Below are 20000 nucleotides of genomic sequence, written 5' to 3'. Positions count from 1 at the left end.
CTCTAACCACTACACTATTGCTGCGCTGCTTCATTTGCATGTATACCCATGGTTCATAGTTACCAGAACAAGCACAGCACGACATCAATAACACGGCAGTCATCCATTCTCTGGTCAGAAATAAACCACACCACTGCACATGCACCACTCCCTACTGCTCAAGACACGTCCCGTATGTTGGCTCACTCCAAGTATATTCAGATGTCCGAAGCTTTTAGTCCTGGGACATACGATCATATAATGGTCAGGGTGTTCAATTAGTCTTCCGGTTTTTGGCTCATCCGAATGGTAACTGGGACTTCCCTGTGCCTGTATGAAAGTCAGACTTAGCACGTGGACATAGTTCCACTGTTAGCATCCTACCTGTCGTTGGAGATGCATGAGGTTTGCTCACCACTTGGCAGCTTGATATGACAGCACTAAATATTACGGGGGGTTCCGCTGCTGTTTCCCTTCACATTCATTATGACTGCTTTATTGCGACCATGTTCATTCTTCATGGATATTTTATATAGATATATATATATATATATATATATATATATATATATATATATATATATATATATATATATATATATATTGATCTGTACATACACATGCATATACTGGCTTGGACCCGTGAACAGGAACACCATAGTCACTGGTTTTATCACTAAACCATCCATGATACATTCTGTATGGATGGTAATTCGGATATATGACTTTACTACAGCAATTCCACAGTACTGCCAACAAATGTGACAGTTGGGTGGGTACATATGTATAGTACATGTTACTATTCATATGTTTCTAAGAGGCATATGTATACATTTGCGAGTATACATATTTATGAAATGGACACATACTTGACAACTACTTATATGCATATATGTGTGATGTGTAGCTATGAGAATATAAGTATGTACATTTACAGATATATGACTACATATCTGGAGTGATACATGGCCATGTATATGAACAACCGCATACAGGAGGTACCTGTACCGTTTGTATACAGGGGTTGTGTGCATCCTTACGACGAGGAACCTGGACGGGGTATGCAATTTGTGGACATGTACTATTTGAAAGATGGCTATGGGGAAGCTTCATAGGAACATGTGAATGGTATATATTCCCAATAATGCAAGTGAGGAGACGTGCATCATGGTCAGGTGTTTAATCCCGGGTCGTAGGTTCTCTAGGACCGGCTGGAGGCTGAGCAGGGTTGTGGACAACTACTACTAATGCAACTTGTGTCCGGTTGTCTACGGGGCTGGACATCGTGTCGTGCCACCAAGGCTAATCTTTAGAACAGACACTTATCCCATGAGGGATGGCCAAAAATTGTGGACACCAATGACTCCAATTCTTTTGGCTTTCCGAAAATGAGGGAGGGTTATACATGCAAGGGATGCCTAATTTGCAAGCCTGAGACTGCCTAGGGTGAGACTGCCTACTAGATATGGGTAGGAGGCGCTATGTGCAGAGATGGCTGCGCCAAGCTATCAGTCCGAGTATGGGTGGTTTTTGTGGACATTTAGCAAGGGGGAAGGGGTGGTGTGCTGTGGAGGGGATGATGGGTATTCAATTATGTATCCAAGTATGTTGGGGTTGGATGGCTCAGTTCAGGCCAGACCATTATGTGGGTGTGAGCCGGTAATGTTTCTGTATATGTGTATCGCACATTTTAATGTTCACATGTTTGTGGGATTGTGTTCTGCAGTATGGCCTGCCAGGGTGTACTGCGGATGTGAATGCATGTTCTTTGGTTTACTTTCTGATTCACCCACTGCTCCCTTGTACACCTCCAGTTCACCTGTTGTACATCTGACCAAGTCTCCCCTTGGCGAATTATTACATTACCCGTCACCCCCCCCCTCATATTCCACACAAACCATCCATCCCTTCTCTGGTTGATGGTTCATGGCACAGACAACAGAACACATTGCATACTCTACATATCTCTGGTACCAATGTGGTTGTGAGGGCAACCCTAGCATATTTGATCTTCCACATGCTGTACTTCATGCACATAGGTACATGCAAATACTTATCTTTCATGACATGGTAGGTAGACATGGGTGATACCCATTCATCTTTGGGACATCCAGACAAGGATGACTTGGACCACGAATGGGCAGATATTGAGCAAATGCTCTGACCATTGGTAGAGTTGCCACCTTTTCAATTGGCCAAAGTGGGACATTTTCGGGATACACATCAGATTTTACAGGCTGACACATACCCACGGTCAGTACAAAGGATAGAACTTTACTTTTATGCCTAAATGGAAGCTTATTCTTGTAGCAGTTTAGTTGCTTATTCTGTTTCTTGTAACATTTAGGTATTTTAGATACAGGAATAACTATTTTATGGAACTATTACATAAAATATGGGACATAATTATGTCCTACAATCCCAGGACATTTGCCATTTTTAATATTTTTGGTAAGGACACAACTGCACAGAGTGGGACAGGTGGAAACCCTAACCATTGGGCTAGGCTTAGCAAAGGGCGGCAGCATGCAAACATGCTGCGTTTCGCTTCCACTTGGTATAACAATCAACACTACGATGGAATACGGGCATGGGATTTTAAATGTCATTTGTTCGAGGAACAGGGGCTCAATATTCAGCTACATGCTTTTGTGTTTACTTTTTATTTTGGTGTTCACGAAACTGTCTTGTATGCTTTGCATACATTTCAGTATCCACGGACATTGACAGGAGTGATTACTATTAGAGGCAGGCTGTACTAGTCAGCATTTTAGGTTGCGTGTCTTAGCCGACATGTTCACGCCTCCATGTAGCACTTAGACATGCCCCCTGGACTCGCACACATTTCCTATGCACGTGGACATTGCGGCAGCGCGCCTTCATTAATATGCATATGGTGCTGCTGCGCAATCTCTACATAGTCGGCACAAGGCTAACGCTGTCCTTGCACCAAGCTTCATGAATTCTGGGGGTTATCTTTCAGTTTCTGTCTAAAACTAGGGAGCTTTCTGTATTGTCTTGGAAGTGTTTTATTATTTTATGACTTCCACCATTTGCCAACGATCTGAGGTCTATTTATTTTCACAGGTAAATGCTAAATACTTCTACCTTCCAGCAGTGGCGGGTTTCACCTGGGGATAGAGTCAGATGACAAGAAATGAAGTCATTCTGCAAGCTATCCCAGCAGTAATGTTTGAGATATTAATTTAAGAACTCTTTGAGAGAGACAGAGCATTCTGTATTCTGTCTTGGACCTGATAAGATCCATTCACCACACATCTGCCTTGCTCTAAGTAAGTTTCTAGGGTATAGTACGTCTCTTAGATATAGTCAAGAATATAGCAATATTTAATTTAGATGTTTTTTGCAATATTTAATTTAGATGTTTTTTTTTTTTTATTTATTTAAGACTGTCCTGCAATGTTTTGTTAAATATTTCCTGTGATTTTAAACTCCAATGTCACTGTGACTGTGTATTTAGTATTGTATTTTTCTTTTATTATTTATTATTGAATATATTTAAACATTTCACTCTGGCTGATCTATGTAGAGATATTTACTTTCTGAGAGTACTTGCATATTTATTTGGTGACACTGTAGGCCACTCCTAATAGCCTTGCTCTTGGTCAGACTACCATTCGTATTGATAGTAACATTACACAGTAAGATTGGACACCCTTTAAGAGCCTTAAAGTAGCTGATAAGGAATTGGTTGGTGGCAGTGATAACTACCTTATAGTCTGGGCAAAAGATGCATAGCTAGTAAACCTGTGCCAGCCTTTCGCAGATCAGCCACAGTGAAAGGTGTGTGTGTGTGTGTGTGTGTGTGTGTGTGTGTGTGTGTGTGTGTGTGTGTGTGTGTGTAAATACATCAAATCTCAAAGAGTGTGTGTGTCAGGGACACAAAGCACTGGTTGGACAGAGAGGGTGCTGGAGGTATTGGCTTGGCCACTCAGCTGAGATCTCAACTCTATAGCTGTGTCAGTGGGGAGTCTTACTGGGGATCTGGAGAAAGAAGAAGAAACCAGCCCCAGACTGACTCTGGTTTCTGAGGGAAAAGGGAAATTGCACCTGATGCAGAGAGCTGCATCTGGAAATAATGTGTGTGCACCTGTCATCCTCCCAATGTATGTCCCCCACTAGTGCCAGTGGTGAGGATTGAGGTTCCTTGATTACAGTTGCCAGTGGTGGGGCATCACAGCTCCCCAGGTCAACACAGAGCTGATGGGACTTTTGTGTGGCATTCATGAGGTTAGCATAAGTGCACAGCAGCTACCATGGATATAATATCGAGAACAAGGTACTTCCCTGTTTCTTCATATAAGCTGCATGCCATTGTGCAGTATGTACAAGACAGTATAAGGGTAGGCACTCCAGATATTGTGGGCTAGCTTCCTTCCTTCCCACATCATATGTGGCCACTTGGCAATATGAACATTGGTTAGATAATGGTCACTGTTGATGTGACACACCAACCACCACATGTGCAAAAAAGGGAAGAAGGAGGTTGTTGAGAGATGGCTGAATGGATGTATAGATGTGTGCATAATTATAAACAAACACATGTATTCACACATTGCAGTTGCAATGGTACAGATCAATAAATAGCTGTAGCTATACTGTTTTCCTAAGCAAGGGTAACACCTATAGCAAACTAAGAGACAAATCTCTTGACACGGTCCTGTGTCACTTTAAGACTCTGTCTTCTTTATAAGATTAGTAATGTTACACTGTCTGTACTACCCAATGACTATCTTACAAGTTTAGTGCAAGCTGGGGTATGGTCACTGCAAGTAACACTCTTACTCTTGTGAGTAAATGTGGCTCTGCTGAGCTCTGGTCAGTCTGTGGATTTCTTGAATAGCTTCTCTTCCCTCAGTTGAATAGAACTGTCAGGCTCAGATATGCATGGTGTTTGTATTATGTTTTTCAAGGAGTACTTATGCTGCCATGTATTGTTGATTATGTGCTGCAATTCTTGCTCTGGTGCATATTTCTGTGAACCCTAGACTGTGTTTTAAATAAATCACATGATGTTGATAGTAGTGCACTATGCAAAACTGAGCAAAATTTCTGAAATTATTTGCATTTACAAATGACTCGTAAATAATTCTGCATTTTGAAAAATCAAATAAGTTGCTCAAATCAGAACATAATGAAAATTAAGACGTCACATAAACAATGAGAAAGATTGAGAAATTAGACAAATGGAGGCTGTACAGTGCCCAAATAATTTTAGAAGTGTATCAAAGCAGGAATATCTGACATTTAAAGCATTTAAGAGTAATTCTTTGTACTGTACTCCAACACGTGGGCTGGGACTCATAGACAGCTATTACGTGACCAGTGCAAATTAGTGCTGGTAGTGTCTATGTGCAGGGTTTAGGAGATTTTAAGATGTGTATAATGCACCTGAGTAATGGTCAGAATAGGGCTACATACAGTCTATGTTAATAAGTATACAATGGCATGTAAATGAAGAACCCATGCAGTGCATAATAGGAATTATTCAAATGAAGGAAATCATAGTGGTGACCAATTCAGCAGTGTTGCACAGAGACAAATAGCCATTTTGAATGCCAAGATTTGTGGTGAAAATCATGGAGGCTATGCTAGGAGTGTCAGCAGCACAGCAGCATGTGTTGGGAGCCATCACTGGATGCAGTGACCTCAATATTTCAAGGCATCACCATTCACACCACCAGCAGAGGTGCATGCAGTACCTGATATACCACCATCTCACTGACTAACAGATTGTAGAGCATTTCCTAGTGTACAAGGATACTATAAGGGCTCTAGACAAGCTGTGTCATCCATAAACAGAACCAATAGAATGAGTACTATACACTTTCCTGTAGATACAAAGGTTTGCGTAGTTTTAACCTTTTTCAGCTACAGGGACCTTCCTGTGAATTACCTAGGATATGTTAGGGATATCTCAAGTGTCAGTTTAAGAATCATAAACCAGTTCTCAATATTATATTACAGTTATGTAGAAAAGCTTACTAGGATAATGCCCATGTGCAGACAACAGAGAAAAGGTTGAAGTGTAAGACCAGGCATGTGCAAACTGATGAGGCTTCCCAGGTGTTCAGCCTAATGAGTGACACCACCCATGACCTAGATTATGCCCAGCATATGGGGTGGCAGGGAGTGTGCCTGCAGGTGACACTGATGAAGTCTCAGTAATGGTCTCTCTAGAATGATGTGGGATTGCTCTTGCTTGACTATCTCATATCGAGTTACTTCCATGGTCATGGACTGCATGACCTGAGGAGACAGATCAGATGAGTGTTATATCCATTTCATGGGCAGTCCTGGAGTGAAGGTTGTACCAACCACTCACATGTTTATTCTCTTTATTGAGTATACACATCTCAGAGTCAGTGTGCATGTCAAATGCTATTTTGGGTCGTGGACGCAAGTGGAACCCATGAGAGACTCTCAGGTTCAGGATGCCTTTCATGCATAGCTGCAGCTGTGTGATCAGCATTTACCTGTAAAGGAGGCAGTGTAATGGTGGATGTGGGTGACAACCCCTTCCCCCAGTAGTGTTGCAGACAGAGCCACTGTGTCAAAATACTGCATTACTTGCATGTTGCCACCTTTGTCAGCTACATATACCCTGTTGACATCAGTTATTTAATGTTCTGTTATTCTGGGCTCTCCACCAGTGGAATCTGTACACAAATTAACACACATAACACTATTGGAAGCACACACACACATATGCATCTATATTCCCCCTGTGGCATGCACACTGATACACATGAACAGATTTCGATAGTAGACATACTATAATGCACAAGTTGTTGAAGCTGAAGACCAGATGTGCCTGCACTGATATATATGCAGGTAGGTCTTGGTTAATCCTTCTCTTTGAATATGTAGTAAAGTGCACTATAATGCACTGTAATGAACATTACTAAGCTTGTGCTTCCCTTGTGATACATAGCTGCTTGATGTCAGCACAGGACCCATATCCTTGCTTCCTCCCAGATATGAGGGACTACTCCCCTAGGCTGACAACTATATCAAAACTCCTTGACATCTGTAAACCACTTCTGTGTTCATGGTCCACACGTCTGATGGACGTATGCCACAATGTCACATTTCTTTTCCATTGAAAAGAGTATCATACAAATAACCTTTCATCACACTGTTTTAATGATCACCTATAGCATTCACCTCCTTCAGCAGCTGCTGCTAAATCTTGTTATGATAATGCTTGTCTTCAGAGCCTTTACAGGGAAGCACATGCCATGTATGTGCAGGGCTTGCATTAGTACTTCAGTCACTTGGATAGTAAACATTTCAAGGCAGTGCCTCTCTTAGGTGGCCACACCAGTACCTGGACATCTCTGTGAAAAATGTGTCAGCCGATGGCTGTGTATTGCACACTGTGGGATACACATGAGTGAGCCTAAAGCCACCTCTTTGAAGCAGCTGAACATCAGGTGTTGTTAATGCTATGTACAGTCTCATCATCCCATTATGTGCTATACCTATTCCTCAATGTATGGTCCAGGGACCACACAAACCTTGTGGCATGTCCTTCCCACAGTTGTTTATGTTCACAATTTGGAAGTTCCTGGCAAAAGGCAGATAGTTATATGCCATCCCAGTGTCATGGGCAATCAGTTTCATGAACATCACAACATCTATCTCACTCTCTCTCTTATATTCACCTACTAGTTTGTTGATGGTGAGGTACTTTATTAGGCAAGGATCCATCTGTAAAGCTTTGCATCTATGGAAGCTTTAACCAAATTTCTTTATTTTGAAATTGTGCTGTTGTAAGTGGTGTTCTTGAGTGATCTTGAGAGATTGATCATGTTTCTTTGGTAACTGGGAAGTACAGGACTTTGGTATGGTGTGCCAATGAGAGCAGAAGTTTCCTACATGTAGAATTTCTGGGGCTGCCTACTTGTCCATTACAGTGACCATTTGAGGAAAGTAGATGCCTGGAATGAACTGGAAATAAAGTTGTGTAATACAACTGGCCTCATACATTCTGGTAAGTAATAGAGATATTACTGCAGTGACCTGAAATGGTACCACCTGTTGAATCATCAGTGGGAGGTATAAGTACAGGACAGGCAGGCTGAAATGTCCTGTAAGCTTTTTTTCAGTACCATTGTCTTCTACTGTCTGAAGTGTTGCATATGTATACTTAACAGCATGTACTTTGTTTTATATCAGCTGAAGAACACTAATAAAAAATGGGTGGTTGCAATAGAAGGTGGGAGTGCCTCTCAAGGCAGTGGGGTGTGCATGTTTAGTCTGGCTATCCAGTTCACATCTGCACTGGTGTTTTTTATCATACATGTGACTGATGAGTGTTCCACATTCTGTTATCCTTCTGCAAGTCCAGTTGTAGAAGATTACTAACCTATGTAGCTAGGAACCTAAAAGGAAGAAGAGTGGGCCAGACCAGCACATTCTCTATCAACCACTGCATCTGGTTCTGGGTCACCGGTGGCTTCCAGGTCAGCCACTCGACAAGTGGGAAAAGGCTTCTGTGCTGGAGGTGACCTGGAGGAGTCACTGGTGCCCTCTTTGTCTTTCTCTAAGGGAGTAAAGTGCTATCAGTTGTGATGACTAAGCAATATCAAGATATATTGGCAGATGGATGCCTGCATAGGGAACATTAAGGGCCTTCTGGTACAGCTAATAAAGTGACACAACTGCAAGACCCTGCCACTTTGACCTACAGAGGAGCAACTGACTCATGCTGCAACCCACCCACATGAGTGATCCTTTGGTCTGTTGTCTCCTATACTAGCCTGGAAAACAACTGCCAGGACCTCATGGTATCACCATTTCGTGTGTTCCTTCCTTTATGTGTCATTCCCCAATCCTTGTTCATTTTTCAACCCTACCCATCGCAATTTATCAGTATCATCATCATGAACATCATCATCATCATAATGAACCCCATTTTCCATTATCTGCATGAGGTCAGGATGTTGTGTCAACTCTCACCACTTCTCTCAATTCATTACCACTCTCCTATCTTCTTCAACTATCATGTCTGGCTGTTGTGGGCCTTCTCTCACAAAATCCATTCATCTCTTTGCTAGAAGTTCTTGTTTTCTCTTGCCTTCTTTGTGCTATCAATCAAATCTTCTTCACCAAATCAGCTGCTGCATTCCTGAACATGTGTCTGAACCACCTTAATCTGTACCCAACCTTTTCTGCAATTGGAGCTACTTTGGCTTCTGCTCTTATGTCCTAATTCCTTCATCTATCCAACAGTGTGAATGTGATTCCCAGTCTTGGGCATTTCTTCTCCACAACCTCTTGCTTTCTCAATTGATTTGCCTTGACTGCCCAGGTTTCTGTACCACATAAAAATTCTGGTCCCCCCACTGTTTTTTTCCACCTTACCTTTCAGCTTCTTTAGCATTCTTTTGTCACACACTACCCCTGATACTCTGTGACAGAGACTGCAGCCACTTTGGCTCTAGCTTTGACATCCTCAAACAAACTTTCCCTCTCTTCAACCACCTCTCCTAGATACTTGAAATGTTAACCTGTTACACTGTTTTCCCTTCTATCTCAGTTTTTAGCTTATTCTGATTTCCTCCATTTACTCCAATGACACTTGTCCTGTCTGTACTCAGTTTCATCCCATGTGCCTCCAGTTTTGCATTCCATTCCCATATCTGCTGAAGTCTTTGCTCAGAGTCTGCTTGTAATGCCAAATCGTCTGCCTACAGAAACTTTGTTGATCTGTCCCCTTTGACCTGTTTGCTAATATAGTTCATCCCTAGTATGAGCAGCAGCGGACTCAGATCTGCACCATGATGAACCCCAACCTCAAGGGGACCCCCTCTATGAGTATGAAAACTATTTGTACTTCTGTCACCAGGTCATTTGTACATAACCTGCAGTAATTTTATCAATGCTTCTGGAACTTCATACCTTCACTGGACTGCCCAGATCAGCTTTCTTGGGACCTTGTCATATGTTTTCTCCAAGTCTAAGAATACCCAGTTGGACTCTTTCCTCATGTCCAGCTTCTTCTTTGCTATCTCACTGCAGACATTGGGTCTTGTTGTACCATATCCTTGTCTGAATCTGAACTGCTCATCTCTCTTCTTACCTTCTACTACTCTGGGTATTTGTTTATAAATCACCCACTAAAACACTTTCATACAGTTTGACAGGAGATTGATATTTCTATACTGCACACAGTTATGAATGTCCACTTTCTTCTTCTGCATTGTCACTAGAATGTTAATTCCCCAGTCTTTTGGGTACACCTTTTTCTTCATACTGCTATGAATACTTTCAGGAGTAATTTCTCCCCAACTCATGTAACATCTTGATCTTATTTGCCAGAATCAGATATGACCTGCTTCTTTTCCTGACCTCACTTTCTTTAGTACTGTTCTTCCTTCTTCTAGGATGGGATCTTCTTCCTCTTTCATTGTAGGCTCTGTATGGGTCAGCACAGCTTCTGTGTTTTTTTTTCATTCAGAGGATGTATGATGTACTCCTTACACCTGCCTTTAATGTCTTGTGGACTAGTGAACAGGGTGTTGCTGACATCTCTTATGAATGCTGCCTCATGACTATCTTCTTTATCTTTCTGTCTTTGCCTTGCAGCCTGATAGAGTTTCTCTATACAGTCTACTGAGTCACATTCTAAAAGCTGGAAGAGTGACTCTGATGCTTTGTTCTTTAATATTGCAACTATTCTGTTGGCCTGTTTGTTAGCCAACCAGCTTTCCTTCTTAGCTTGGTCCATTTTTTCTAACTCCCTCGCCTTCATGCACTCCTTCTCTTTTGATAGCTTCCCTGACTTTTGTGTTCCACCACTGTCACTTTTGCTGAACCATGTGTTGGCCACCATCAAGCCATTTTCCAAACAGAAGTCTGGAATGGTCTACCCTTCTTTATTGCTTTTGCCCCACCCCTGCGGACCCAGGCAGTCCTCATATCATGCTCTATCTGTTCTAATATTAGCATTCAGGTCCTCCGGTAGCAACACCAACTCATGCTGTCCTCGTTTATCTATTAGGGCCTACAAGTGCAGCCTGAATGCACTCTTTTCCTTGCCATCACTACCCTGCTGTGGGACATAGGCAGAGATTTTGAAGACTGTCCTAGCATTACACTGGAGTCTGAGTTCCATGAGTCATTCACTAATACTGATAACATCCTTCACTGCCTTCAGAAAACTCTCTCTCTCTCTCTCTCACCACAATTCCCACACTATTTCAAGTCTGCCCTTCTATGCAAATTGGCTTTGTTGCATTGTACTACCACCTTGTCTCCTGGATACACAGGATGTCCACTCTACATCTCACCTTGCCATCATGTCATCCACTTCCACTGTGCATTCTGTCAGTAAATCTATATTCGATGTAGCGATTCTTAGTTGATGTTACACAGGTTGATGGGTTTTATATCTAGTTTCTGCTTAACAGAGTTATTGCAGGTAACTCAGACTGCACAACCAGACACTAGTTGGCCAGTAGTTTACTGACCCAAGCATGATGGATTTTATGGCAGGCACCCAATGTCCATTAGATGCATGTAGACCTCTCCCACCATTAGCATGGATCCCTTCTCCCACCATTAGCATGGATCCCTGGAGTAAGTCAAGAGTATTTATTTATTTAGTTAGTTATTGATATTTGATTACCAGGAAAGTCCAGCTGGATAGGAGCTCATTTTCAGTGGAGGCCCAGGGAGAAAAGCTAAAAGGTATTACAAAACATTTTAAGAATAATAATTTTACAGTCTTTAAAAATAATGCAAAAAACAAATACAGTTTAATTATACCATACTAGACATAATATGAAAACATTGGTTTATAATAGATATAAGTTATATGGCAATGATTTAATAGAGGAATGTTAGCCAGTTTATAGAGAAATGAAAGGTATGTTAGTATTATACAAACAGGAATTGCAATACAAAGTGTGGGAAAAGCAGGCTTGTGGTATATTTAAAGAGAAATTCAGAGGAAAGAAATAGAACTAAGGAAAAGAGTGAGGAAAGTAGAGTAACGATGTGCAAGGTACGAAAAGGCATTTGTCCAGATTTAGAGATATAGTTTATCCTGGTGTTGAGCAAGAGCAGACCCAGTGTTTGTCTTGCAAGTCTTTCAGAATGGTTTTGATGGTTGTTAGGGAGAGTATTGATTTTATGGATACACGTAAGGAGTTCCAGGCTTTAGCGACATGGTATAAGTATAAACAATGCCCAGAAGATTTGATAGGTTTGTGGACAGACAAGAGTTTTTGGTTATGGGATTGTAATGACCAACAGGGAATAATATAGTTGTCTAGAATGATTCTGGATAATTTCATAGGTGGTAAGAAGCTGAGTATGTGTTAGCTAATGGGGTATTTGCAACCAGTTTAGTCTTCTTAGTGATATACAGATATATATCTATATATATATATATATATATATATATATATATATATATATATATATATATATATATATTTATATTTATATATATATAATATATATAGCTATATCTCTCTCTCTCTGTATATATATATATATATATATATATATATATATATATATATATAAAACATATATCTATCTCTCTACACACACACACACACACACATATCTATATACTCTTTTTTCCCCATTTCTCACACTCCTTTACTTCTCTCTTCCCTTCATTATACTGAGCTTCTCTGATGACCGTCTTCATTTTTTTCATTTACTCCTACTCTTGCTCTACTTTTTTTTTCTTTTTTTCCCACCCTTCTTACATTCAACAATTAACACCTCTTATCCCCCTATCTTAATTTAACTCTGCTAAGATTTCATGTATAACTGTAACAGGAATATGCACCAATGGATTTTTCTTATTTTAATTGACTTATTTATGTGTGTGCGAGCATGCGCATGCGTGTGCATGTGCGTGTGCATGTGTGTGTGTGTGTGTGTGTGTGTCTGTGTGTGTAATTTTACCTTTTGCTTTTTTGACTGTATTTTCACTGCAATCGTGGGTTTTTGTCATGTTGTGTAATACCATCGTTCAGCAATAGTATTGCATAAATGTAAATGCATTGTCTTCATATTATATTGTGGTTCATGGAACTTTTCTCCCCAGGACTCCATTGAAAATGGGTTCTTCTTGGTAAATCCTGGTAAACAAACTGTAAAATAAATAAATAAAATACAGTGGTGAGTTCTGAAAGAGGTATTTGCTGCAAATTTAGCAACTTTGTTATAGCATTGTTCAAGTTTTAATTTTGTGAAGCCTGGAGGTTAGTAAGGATGGGAGCACCATAAAGAATTGTGGGGAGGAGATATGTAGTGGCAGGTGTAGTTTTAAATCCATCATTAAGAAAGATTTTGAAAATCATCCCAGTTTTTGATTATTTTTTTCTTATGCAGTTTTATATATGCAGGTCACATTTAAGATTATCATCCTCCATCATCCCTAATAATTTGTTATGAGAAGTGACTTCAATGATTGCGCTATCAAGAGAAAGTTTTTATTTTTTTCATGGCAGAGGGATTTGGGGACAAGAAAAGTAGTAGTTGATATTTTAGGGTTGGGCATGAGTTGTGAGTTACAAAGCTATGTTTCTGTTGCTGTTTAAGCTTCTTGAGTATTTTTGTGAGTTGTGCCACATTGTCAGATGTGCAAATGACTGTAGATTCATCTGTGTATCGTATTAGGGAGGGCTGTTGTCTGGATGTGTGGAGGGGATCAAAGACAGAACCTGATGGTACACCAGCAATGACTAGGAAGTATGGAAAGATAGCAACATGCCATTTTACTGACTAATACCTATTGGATAGGTAGGGTTTGAACTATAGAAGGGTAGGCTGAGAGAGACCTAATAAAGACATTTGAAGTAGAAGTTTGCTGTGACAAACTGTGTCAACAAGGGCTTTAGACAAGCCTAAAAATAAAGATGAGACTAATTTGCCATTACAGTTAGCAAGTATCAGACCCTCAACCCACTAACAATGAGAAAAGATCCATGCCCCTTTTGAGGGACATTAGTCATTCTGACCAAATCACCTAGAAACAGTTTTTATACCATCATGTGGTTAACCTTGACATGGTGATCAATTTGTTATTCATGTTTTTCTATCTGGAAGATATGGCAGACCACAGTTGATGCCTAAAGTGGTTGGTATACAAAACTCTACCCCCAGATGGCATTGCCTGGAAGTTGTGCTTCTACCCATAACTCCTTTCATTTTTTTTTTCTGGTGAGTTTTAGGTATAAACACTCAACGTGTTTTTGGGAGATGCAAGAAATCCCAGTGAGACGTGGGGAGAACTTGGTAACTACACAAACAATAAACTAGAACATAAGTTACACCGAACATCAACTAATCAAGTGGACTCATGGTACCAAACAAAACATTTATTGGATAAATGTTGAGCACTTTCAGCAGATTATAATTTAGACTTCATCAGAATGTACAAGATACATTCAGACTAAGTTTTAAAGACCCTCTTTCTAAGTCACATGTTATGAAAGACCCAGTGACAAACAAGGATTAATCCCCCTCACATTTAAATAAATAATTGATTATTTCCTATTGTCACAATTCCTTTCTAATGCATGATCAAGTTCAAGAAACAAAACTATATATATATATAATCACTCTAAAACACATTTAAATACATACTCACAATCTAAAAAATGTACAGAATGGTTTTAAAGATTATATGAATGGAACCTTAAAACACTTGCTATTGATAGGCAGTCATTTAATCCAGGTAAAATCTATGCATTACGTTTGACCTGCCAAACAAGTTCCTTAAACTCAATAAAATCGAAAACCCCCTCCCAGGATTCTTAGCAACCATTTCAACAACTAAAAAAAAAAAACACACATAGGAAATGTGCATATATGTTTAAACAGAGAATTATTGCCATTCTTATTTTTAATGTCCAATATGTATTCATAAATATGATCTTTAAGTTTTCTCTGTGTTTTCCTACATAAAAAAACTGCTACATTGTTGGCACAAAGGCAAATAAATAACCATCACAGAGTTACATGTATAATGACAATGCGACTTAATAGTATAATTATTGACTGTAACACTTTCTTGGTTTAAAATATATTTGCATTACATAAAAAAATCTGCATTTGAAGGTGACCATTCGTTTGTTAAAATACCTAAAAACACAATTCTATATTTTGCCTCAAAGTAATTTTAGGTGCTTTTCTTCTTTTAAACACAGGGCAGGGCTCCTCAACAAAGAAAAGAAATAAACCTTCAAAGCATGTAAATATTCTCCAGTTCTTTCTGAGAATATCTGTAATGTACACATGATCTACACTAAGTCTAGTAACAAAAGAATGGGTATACTCATCCAGCCTTTGCCATCAACACATTTTTAAAGCAACATCCCTTTTCATCCTGTAGCTAAGGTAAACATATTCCATTTTTCCTTTTTAATAAACTTTTATACATTGGATATTGCAGGATATTATCTGGATTATCAGGATAACCCCAAGAAGAAAACATGTCAACTAATTTCTGACACCATGCCTCAAACTCCAGTCGCACTAACCTCTTGAATCTCAACGTTTTGATGTTCCAGACGAAAACTGGAGTAGTGAAGCAAACTATTTGAAAAAGTGGGCTTCCTAAAAATATTGCTGACAAATTTAACAAATGAACAAATGACAAATTAACATGATCTTTAGTAATCTCCAAATCTAAGTAAATTATCCTAGAAAAACTATAAATGTGAATTGCAAAAAATTTGTAGTGTTATTCAAATAATTTAAAATGTCTTCTGTGTCAGCAATAGATTTATTCCAAATTATAAAAATGTCATTCAAAAATTGGACATATAAGCTCTAAGGTTTAGGGCAAAAAGAATCCAAAACAAATTTTTTCTCCCACCCGAGCAAGATTATATTCACAAAAATGGGGGCACAAGCAGCCACCATTGCTACTCCCTTTTTCTGGTGAAAATACTGCCTTTTGAAATACACATAATTATTTTTTAAGAATGGTTTCTATAAAGTCATACATCACATTGATATCCCTGATTTTTAAACTGCTTTAATTCTGTCAAGAATTAATGAAACCACTCCACCCCTTAATCATGGAGAATTACATTAAATAAATTTGTAAAATCAATAGTAAAAAAAACATACTTTCTGAAAAACTTACTTCTTTTAGCTTACATAAAAAAATGTCACAAGTCTTTGCACAAATGATCAAAAATGTTAAGGCAATTTTTAGTGTAACGTCTAGAAATGTAGCAAAGGGGTACACTTTGGACTTACCAGCGTTAACAATAGATCTTAAGGGGGAGCATGAATATATTTGTGGATCTTTGCTATACCAAAGATTGAGGGAACTGTGGGCTACTTTGAGTTTAAGAAAGACATGAGGTCATAACTAATTTGTCCTTTGTCAAACAAGTCCTTAACCATCAAATCCACTTTTCTATAAGAAATATTAATACAATTCATAGAGGACTCTTTATGAAAGTCATCATCAAACAAATGTCTCCTCATCCTGTTGACTCCAACCTGTGCATTATAATGACCCCACCCCTTTTATCTGGTTTCATTACCCGTAAATTCTTATCAGTGCAAAGTTGTTTCAGTAAATCATGTTACAAAGAACTAACATTATGTTTAAATACCATTTCCTTATTAGAAACAGATGCTCTAAAATCAAACTCACAGAACTTCTCAAAAACGTGAGACATAAGGGAAGGTGAGGATTGAACACACTCTTTCTGGTCAACACATTCAGTACATATTCAATTATTTGACTTTTAAATAATAGTTTAAACTTTAACTTCCTTAAAATATCTTTAAGTCAAGAATTAGTTCATGTATTTTAGCTCTAGCAGAGGAGAGAAACGTAAAGCCCATATTAAGAATGTTGGCAAATTCAATGCCAAACTCATTATCAGTAAAATTGTATATTTTAAAGTCACCTTTTAAATTCATAATAATGGATGAACATTCTTCATTGGAAAATGAATTATTGTCTAAAAAAACATGGACCAACTGAGTTCCTCCTCCAATTCTGATTTTGCCTCAATTTGTTCTGCCATATTCGAATTCCAGGATCTGACCTGAAATAGCTCTGATTCCTCCTTGATGAATTTGCCAAATTCCTCATTCTCTCCAAACATCTCAATGGGAGCAGGTCCTAAAGCAGCAGGTTTTTCATATGCTGCATTTACTGGTTCATCAGATAGGTGTTGGTCAACAAATCACAATTTTGGGAATCCCCCCTATTATGTGGTTTAAGATGAGCTTGTACTTTAGAATTTGCTATCCTATCTCTTCCAAAAAGTTTCCTTGCAAGTCTTGATATTGTATAAAATTTTACCAATGTCAGTAAAAATCTTTTTATACTGTTGAATAGAGTTTTCAAAAAGTAAATCATTCATAATAACATCTTCTAACTCAGTCATTTCCTGAAACAAAGTATCTATAGCCCTTTGTTTATGTTTCATAAGAATTTCCATGAATTCCCACCCTTGGCAGTCAAATAAATCCAATAACTCTTTGTGTAGTACTGAATCTGGTATCATTCCATTAGGGAACTTCCAACTCCTCACCCTTAGGCACTCTCCTTACTTTAATACTTTCTAGGAAGTAAGCATTTTCTATCTGTAACTTCCTATACATAAGCATCTTGCTCTCAAAATCATTTAAAGATTGTCAGAGTATGCCAATTTCCCTCAGGGTCACACTCTGGAAGTTCACAGATTTATTAAACCAAGAGGCTAAATTAACCCTTTGCCCAGAATTGTTATCATAAATACCATTATACATACCATTAGTAGTGTGTTCTTGACTCCATTTAGAAAAACTTGTACTCAGTATACCCTGCCTAAAGGGAATAGAGCAAGACTGCATTGTATTCACAGCAACAATACTCCTGCTTCTAACTGACAAGTTGTTCACCTGTTGTGAGAGTTATTGAGCCAGTTGGGTTAACATACCCAAATTTTCCACAGCATCTTCCAGAAAAATAGTTGGCCACGAACTGTTAACTTTGTTAAAACCCAGTGGAGACATCAAAGAACAAAAACTTGGTAACCACACAAACAATAAACTAGAATGTAAGGTAGAACTGTTAACATCGTTAAAACCCAGTGGAGACATCAAAGAACAAAAACTTGGTAACCACACAAACAACAAACTAGAATGTAAGGTACACCGAACATCAATGAGTTAAATGGACTCATGGAACCAAAAAACAATTTATTGGCTAAATGTTGAGTGCTTTCATCAGATTATAAATTAGACTTCATCAGAATATACAAGGTACATTCACACTAAGTTTAAAATAACCTCTTTCCAAGTCACATGTTATGAAAGATAAAGTGACAAACAGGGATTCATCCCCCTCTTTCCGCACTAAAAAAATGACCCTTCCTTCCCCCTACCATTTATACCTTATGGCTACCCTTCTGTGTTTACTTATTTTTGTTATTCTCTCCTTTCCTACTTTTATGTCTAGCTCATTTCCTGATAATTTATATGCTGAACAGGCTTGCACTGTGTTGTGCACATGAATGGTCATCATTCTGTTAGCCACTATACTCAGCTGTGTTGTCCTCCTTGTGATGGTGGGGCACTAGCTGTGGCCATATGTCATTGCTTTGCACTTGTGATCATGCACTATCTCAGTTGCACTAACTAGCCTTAGCTGTGACATCTGTCACGTTAGTCATGCACTTTACTGTAACATTGCCCTTGATGTACCATAGTACTGTTTATCACATTATCGCTGAACATGTCTGCTCTTATGTGGTCACTTGCCCAGTACACAGGTTATATCTACTGCCTACTACACTCCTGGATAGTGACATCTTTGAATATTATTGGTGTGCTTGCACATAGCACTTGTTTATAAATTCCATCCATGATGCCTTCTCATATTGTTGCTAGCTATCTTTCTCTTTGTTTTGCACAATAAAATTCAGTACAATATAAAAGTAAAAAGACATAACCAGACACTTAAACTAAGCTAATATGAAAGATAATATGAAGACTTCAAATGACTTGCTAGACTGCATCAGTTCAGAGCAATTACAAGTAAAACATTAAAAATTAAAAGTATGCTAGATTCAGATTAGATACATTAAATCACTTGACATCCTGATTACAATTGTCATTATTTCTTATCAGATTGCTATGAAAAAGCTATGCTGTTGACTTTAATGTCAATCATCTAGATATGTCAATCTGGTAGCTGTCTTCTTTAGGAACTATTTACGTCAGTACCTGCAAATGTTACAGTTACAAAATAATAGTGATATAGACCTAAAGTAGGAAAAACAGAGCTTGCCCAATTGAGAAACAGCAAATGTGCATTTCCATACATTATGTTAGTACTGAGAGAATACAATATAGCTCATATATTCATGCCTTATTGTGTTTCACTTTCCAAGGCTGATTAGTGACAACATGCTTTATTACTAAATGGTATTTCTAAATCTATTCCTGTCAGTGTTCTTCTTTGTCTTGTCTGCTGCTAATTAAGCATATATTCATTTATTTATTCAATCTTGCAAACTGCAAATATGCTGATAAAAGAAGTCCAGCAACCCACTGAATATAACCAGGTGTACCAGCAAGTCGCTATGCAGCTTTCGCCATCTCTTATTGAATCTGTTCCAGGCATCCTTATATAACTCCAGTAACTCATTCTATTGTTTCTGATGGTTTACTTAAAGGTTCAATTCCCATTTATGTAAAACAGCACAGTAGATAGCATTGTTGCCTCACAGAAAAAAGGTCCCCTAGTTCAATTCTTAGCTGGGATGCCTTCTGCGTGGAGTCTGCATTCCCTCCTTGTGTTCATGTGGGGTTTTGCCATATGTTCTAGTTTCCACCCACATTCCAAAGACATGATGTAGACAGGCTGGGCACTCTAAATTTGGCATAGGTATCATAGGTATGAAAGAGTGTGTGTACCATATGGTGTGGCAGTGCTAGCCACCTGTCAGTGTGCACATTGGCTCTAGATGATGGTCACTGTTGATGTGACACCCTGACTCCTTGTTCAA

Source organism: Protopterus annectens, chromosome 7.part0 (assembly GCF_019279795.1).
Source record: "Protopterus annectens isolate FY-2018-M chromosome 7.part0, PAN1.0, whole genome shotgun sequence".
Classification (NCBI taxonomy): Eukaryota; Metazoa; Chordata; order Ceratodontiformes; family Protopteridae; genus Protopterus; species Protopterus annectens.
This window is presented reverse-complemented; position numbering follows the sequence as displayed.